This window comes from Cebus imitator, unplaced genomic scaffold, assembly GCF_001604975.1.
Source record: "Cebus imitator isolate Cc_AM_T3 unplaced genomic scaffold, Cebus_imitator-1.0 Scaffold19, whole genome shotgun sequence".
NCBI lineage: Eukaryota > Metazoa > Chordata > Mammalia > Primates > Cebidae > Cebus > Cebus imitator.
Window position 1 is genome coordinate 120,500 of NW_016107334.1, and position 6,991 is coordinate 127,490.

Below are 6,991 nucleotides of genomic sequence, written 5' to 3' on the forward strand. Positions count from 1 at the left end.
CTCAGCCTCCTGAGTAGCTGGGATTACAGGCACGCACCACCATTCCCAGCTAATGTTTTGTATTTTTAGTAGAGACGGGGTTTCACCATGTTGACCAGGATGGTCTCGATCTCTCGACCTCGTGATCCACCCGCCTCGACCTCCCAAAGTGCTGGGATTACAGGCTTGAGCCACCTTGCTCGGCGATAATTTTTTTTTTTATGGAGTAAGATGTTTTTCATTGATGTTATATTAGCAAGAAGTTCTATTATCAAATAATTGCACTAATACCAGTGCTTAACAATAGATAGTAGTACAGTTACTTTTATTTTTTGTTCCTCCCATAAAAATTTCTCAACTATGTATTTGTCTTGCCACAAAAGAAGCTTAAGGGATAAATCTACTCAGATTTAAGAAGAGTAGTTGACTCCACCAAAATACATGCTTTTCTATTTCAAAGTCTGAGTTAAGGAAATGAAATGGCAATGCTCACTTGGAAGAAGACGCTAGCAAAACATATATCCAACAAAATATCTGTAACCAAAATATACAAAAAGCTCTTATTATTCAATAGTAAGAAGATAAATAACCCTAGGAAAAAATGGACAATGGTTTAAATAGATACTTCACCAAAAAAGACATAGAGACAGAAGTAAGCAAAAGGAAACATGCTCTACATCACTAGTTAGTAAGGAATAAAAAAAACCACAGTGATATCACAAGACATATGTATCAGAATGGCTGAAATTGCCGGGCGCGGTGGCTCAAGCCTGTAATCCCAGCACTTTGGGAGGCCGAGGCGGGTGGATCACGAGGTCAAGGGATCGAGACCATCCTGGTCAACATAGTGAAACCCCGTCTCTACTAAAAATACAAAACAGGGGAGGAGGCTCGAAGGAAGATGGCGGTGAATCAGAACCATACCCAGAACCGCCGCGGGGCCCTCATCCCTAACGGTGAAAGGTAATTTTCATAACTTTGCACTCCATCAACGATCCCATGTTGTCTTTTATGATGCCATTTGACCTGATAACGAACCTCACTGTTGAACAACCAGTATTCGCTGCAAACTTCATTAAGGGAAGTATTCGGGCAGCTCCGGATGGTGGCTGGGAAGGACAAGCTACTTTTAAATTAGTCTTCAGAAACGGAGGTGCCATTGAATTTGCCCAGTTGATGGTGAAAGCTGCCTCTGCTGCTGCCCGAGGATTTCCACTTAGAACCTTAAATGACTGGTTTAGCTCTATAAGAATTTATGTAATTACTGGAGAAGGGAATGTATGCACTCCACAGATGCCATGTTCAGTTATTGTCTATGGAGCCCCACCTCCTGGATATGGAGCTCCACCTGCAGGATATGAAGCTCCACCTCCAGGATATGTAGCCCTGCCTGCAGGATATGAAGCCCTGCCTGCAGGATATGAAGCCCCACCTCCTGGGTACAGAGCCCCTTCTGCAGTAGTATATGGAGCCCCACCTCCCAGATACGGAGCTCCACCTGCAGGAAATGAAGACCCGAGTGTGGGATACAGAGCCTCACCTGCGGGATATGGAGCCACACCTCCTGAATACAGAGCTGCACCTGCTGGACCTGGAGCCACGCCTCACGAATCTGCAGCAGCCCAAACTCCTGAAAATGAGGCTTCTCTTCCCTCTCCCACCTCTTCTCACGTCCACTCTTAAGCTTCTTAGATGTAAACATTGAAGACTCACCAAGCAGAGAGGTACCCTAAAATTGAAGTCAGGATAAGGAGGAGGACTCAGGTATGTGATCACAGGCTTCTCACAGGTAGTCATTCCACCCTTTGGAAGAGCATTCTTATGCGGTAAGGTGAAGCTTTACTTGTGTGCCTAGATTTTAGAAGCAGAATCAAGTCTTGATTAGCTGGCTAAAGTAAGAGTATCATTGTAGGGCTAATTCCCAGTAATTTGGGTGACATAGGGTTGCATTTTTAAACATACCTTGAATGTGAGTGTGGAAAAAGTTTCCTGTCTTTAGAAACACTTATTATGCTCCGTTTGCTAGGCACTAAATGCGTGCTAAAAACATCATGTTGAACACTTAGTTGTTTGAAAAAGCTAAATTCCCAATAGTGAAAGAGAATATTATAAATTATGGTATATGCATAAAATGGAGTATTATACACCTGTTGAAAACTATGTCTAGAGGTAGAGAAAGCCTCTTTGAGGAGGCCAAAAACAAAAACATGATAAATTTTACTATATCAAAATTTAAAACTTCTCTTTGACAAAAGTTAAAAGGTAGGCAACAGACTAGAAGAAAGTGATTTCCAACATATGTATTTAAAAAATTATGGTCAGAATACATGAATAATTACAAATCAATTCTCCCCAAAATGACAAAAATTTGAATTGCCAAACAACCAAGACAATAACATGGCCAAAAAACATTTGAAAATGTGTTCAGCTTGACTAGTGTTAGGGAAATGCAACTTGAAATGAGAAAACGTTTTTATCTCCAAAGATATACAAATATTAAAACTCTTGGTGTGGCACTTTCACATCTTAATATCTACCCCTGAGAAATACTTGCACGTGTGCACAAAGATGCATGTCAGAAGATTTCATATTATTGTTTCCAACAGCACAAAATTAGAAATAGCCTATATGTTTATTAACAGGAAATATATGAATAGACTATGATATGCCCATGCTATATATGCAGAAATTTCTAAGACTTGTTGATAATGAGAAAAGTTGTAGGAAGCATATACTGCAGTGATTTTCAGCCTCATTGGACTGAATGCCCCATTTTATAACAAATATTTATATTTTATACCAAATGTTTATATTTGTATATTTGTAACAAATATTTTGTAATGTCTCCATAACTCAATGAAGTTTCTAGATAATTGCATATGATTCCACACCATTTCAACCAAAATTAATATAATACCATAAATATGATAGAGGAAATAAAAGGAGATTATAGTAAAAAAAAAAAAATACAAAACATTAGCTGGGCATGGTGGCGCGTGCCTGTAGTCCCAGCTACTCAGGAGGCTGAGGCAGGAGAATCGCCTGAACCCGGGAGGTGGAGGTTGCGGTGAGCCGAGATCGCACCATTGCACTCCAGCCTGGGTAACAAGAGCAAAACTCCGTCTCAAAAACAAACAAACAAAAAACACAAGGGTAAATGGGTGATAGTTGGGAAATCATCACAAGTGTGTATGCAATTATAGATATATGTGACTGCATAGGAGACTACTTCAGTTAGTGGCTATTTCAGGGAAGAATAATCAGCAAAATCATTAATTACGTTTTACTTCAGAGCTATGAAATTTCTGCTTATTTGTGGAAATGCAAATGATAAATCTTATTTCCCAAACCAGATGGCCAGGCTCAGCAAGTGCTTTCAAATACTGACAGATAAAATGAAAGCAAGAGTCTGCAAACAGAAATTAGCCTTAAGAATAAATCGGCAAATAGAACCACGATTCAAAAATTTGCTACGTGTTTTTTTATGTAACAGACAAAAATCATACTTTAGTATCTAACCACATTCTATATGTGTGTTATATATATGCACATCCACTGATATGTGTGTATATGTTAAGCATTCAGTAAATTGTATTATTATTAATCCAAATGCAGAATTTTGGATTACAGAAAGAGATGAAATACTAACCTGAATCGAAGGCATTGGTTTGTGTATTGGGTCAAGGTTTTTAATGTTGACTCTAAAGAGCAAAGTTCAGCTGCAGCAGGACAGCAAATCATAAGTCAACACACGAGGTCAAGATTCCTAACCCCAAGGCGGAATAAGTGGGATTCTGTGTCCAGGTGAATGCCGGATTGCACTTTCTTATAACAATGAAAGGAAATTTGTGATTAAGAGCAAGATTGATGAAACATTCTGAAATTGAGGGATATGAGAATTTTTTGGCAAGTCTCTAGACTACAAATTTGATTCAGGATCTGGAGCCAATTGATTTATATTTCAGTAAAATTGCAAGGAAAAGACCACGTGATTTTTCAATACCTGTTTTAGAGAGGTTTGCTTAGGGGCACTTTGTAATTCAAATCTGGTCAACATTTTTCTGTTGCTCCTCCTGAGGGCCCATTTCTTGGATTTAGGAGTAAATTTATTCAAAGTGGCTATTAATCATGCTCTCAGTGATTCTTGAATATTCCTTTCAGCCACTAAGAAGTCAAAGTAAATCATTTTATTCCGATTCATAGTTCAGCCATACTAAAAAAAACCAGAGGAGTTAAAGTTTGAATTATTTTAGAATTATTGAAGACTGGTTGAGTGACTGAAAATAGAACAAAATTCTAAACAATTTGTAAAACACTTGTTTAACAGAGGAGAACACAAATCTACAGAGTCCCTTAAGTATCTGCCTCCCATATCATCTAGCCCAGTCGACTAAGGCACGTTGGTATCCTGAGAAGACATGTTTAAAGGGAAGCCTGATAAAATTGACTTTGGTGCCATCTGCTGTCCATTTTCTGCCAGTACAGCTTCCTCTGGGTGAATTAACTGGGGATTAACGCCAAGGCTGGAGCAGAGAGGAGGGGAAATGCCGTCGTTCTCCGTTACCAGTGGCTTTGCTTTCTGCTGTTTCACTTACCTGAGGTACATACAGTACAATGAGATGTTCAGAGAGAGAGAGAGAGAAAGAGAGAGATAACATTCACGTAATTTTATTAGAGTATATTGTTAGAATTGTTTTATTATTACTGTAGTTAATCTCTTACTGGGCCTAATTTATAAATTCAACTTCATTAAAGGTAATTATAGGAAAAAAACCTAGTGCATATAGATAGGGTTCTGTACTATCTGCAGTTTCAGGCATCCACTGGGGTCCTGGGGCCATATCCCCTGCAGATAAGGGGCAACTACTATATCGATGTTTTCTTTGAGTAATGGGTCTTAGACTCAATCGAATCTGAGCTCGTCCTACATTTTCTTTAGCTCTTTATGCATTCCTTCTACCCTTTATAAAGTGAGATTTTGGTAAGGCTGAAATACTCTCACAGTAAAGTCAGAATCATCACATCTTTTTCATCAACACAGCATCAAGTGTTTTGGCATACACATTTTTGAAATTTTAGTCCAATACGTAGCACTTCTGGTGACACTGGCAATTTATATTGTCTTTGAAATTAAACAAAAATGCTATGCCCTATTTCTTCATCCACATATCAGAGCTATAATGTATCACATAGAATACTAGCCACTTAAAATTAAAACATAATTGGTAATCGTGGCATTGGGAAGAGAAGAAGGGCTGAAAAGGACAATCTTTCATGCCTTCTTGAAGCCTCAGATGATCCTGTTCCCGGGTATATATATTCATGGCTGCCTCTTCCTTGCTGCCTTCAGTGAGGACCTGCTAGCGCGGGCCATAAATGGTGCTGGCCCTTTCTTGGGAGTAAGCAACCAAGTGTCCATAATCTCATTGGCTCTTGATCACTGGTGGTACGTAAGTCCCATAAGAATAGGTTTTCACAGTTCAGAGTGATCTTGGTTGTCTCACCACTTTGAGACTCAGAGAGGAAGATGCCTTCATATGAGCCAATTATTTTTTTTTTTTTGAGACAGAGTTTCACTCTTGTTACCCAGGCTGGAGTGCAATGAAGTGATCTCGGCTCACCGCAACCTCTGCCTCCTGGGTTCAAGTGATTCTTTTGCCTCAGCCTCCCAGGAAGCTGGGATTACAGGCATGCGCCACTATGCTCATCTAATTTTGTATTTTTAGTAGAGGTGGGATTTCTCCATGTTGATCAGGCTGGTCTTGAACTTCTGAACTCAGGTGATCTGGCCGTCTTGGCTTCCCAAAGTGCTGGGATTACAGGTGTGAGCCACTGTGCCCAGCTTTCCTGTTTTGCTTTGTTTTGTTTTTTTTTGGTTCGTAGGTGGACCATTGTCCTCATGACTAAGGATACATCAAACTGGCTGAGAAAACTAAGTGATCTTACCATGCCATCAATATTCGAGAAAGGAAGTTGGCCTCCCTTAGCTAGATTTGGGCCAGCAAGGAATGCTACAGTTTTCTTTCAAATACCGCTAAAGGCTTTCTTCCTATAATTGTCTGTGACCAGAAATGGATTTCAGTTGGATGCTCTGTCAGAATGAATAATGACTTAGGCATGAGTAGACATACCAGAATACTGCAGCCCTAGACAGATGGTGTTAGTTCCTTGTTGAATCAACAAACTAAAATAATGCTGGTATAATTTCTTGTTGTAAAGTGTGAAAATATTTAAGCCTTACTCCTTATATCAAATATTCTATAATGAATAGAATGTGAAAAAAATGCTTAAATAAAAAGTCAGTTAAAAACAACACATCTATTAAGGGACGATATTAAAACACCAACTAGGAGAGAGAATGTATGAGCCCCCACATCTGAAAGGAAGACTATTTACTGGGGATCCTGGAGGTGCATGAGGGACATCCCTTGTAAGTCAAGATTTGACTTAGACCTGAAAGCACTTGGGGTGTGGTCCAGGTAGGAGAGGGGCTTCTGCGCCTGCCTCTGCTATAACATTGAGTGAGTAACAGCAACGTGCGCAGCTTCTGAGACCGTGGGAAATAGAAGACATTTTAGGTTTTAATCTTGAACATTCTATAGTACACTGGCGGCTCAAACATTCTTCAGACAAAGCACTTGTTTATAGTGCATTAATGGTGTTCTCTCTGAGGAGAGGGATTACATATGATCTTTATTTTCCTCTTTATACTTTCATATATTTTCAAATTCCTCCATAATGAGAAGTATAACATTTATTATCATAATAGAAAACTATTGATAAAAATAAATCAATGCATCTTTCAAAAAATACCTTTGCCAGGCACGGTGGCTCACACCTGTAATCCCAACACTTTGGGAGGCGAGGCGGGTGGATCATGAGGTCAAGAGATCGAGACCATCCTGGTCAACATGGTGAAACCCCTGTCTCTACTAAAAATACAAAAAATTAGCTGGGCATGGTGGCGCGTGCCTGTAATCCCAGCTACTCAGGAGGCTGAGGCAGGAGAATT

General features: G+C 39.6%; 1 pseudogene; it reads left to right on the top strand.

Annotated features, from left to right (window-relative positions):
- The first annotated feature begins 866 nt into the window (after positions 1-866).
- LOC108295155 lies at positions 867-2,989 on the top strand (annotated as a pseudogene).
- The last annotated feature ends 4,002 nt before the right edge of the window (positions 2,990-6,991 follow it).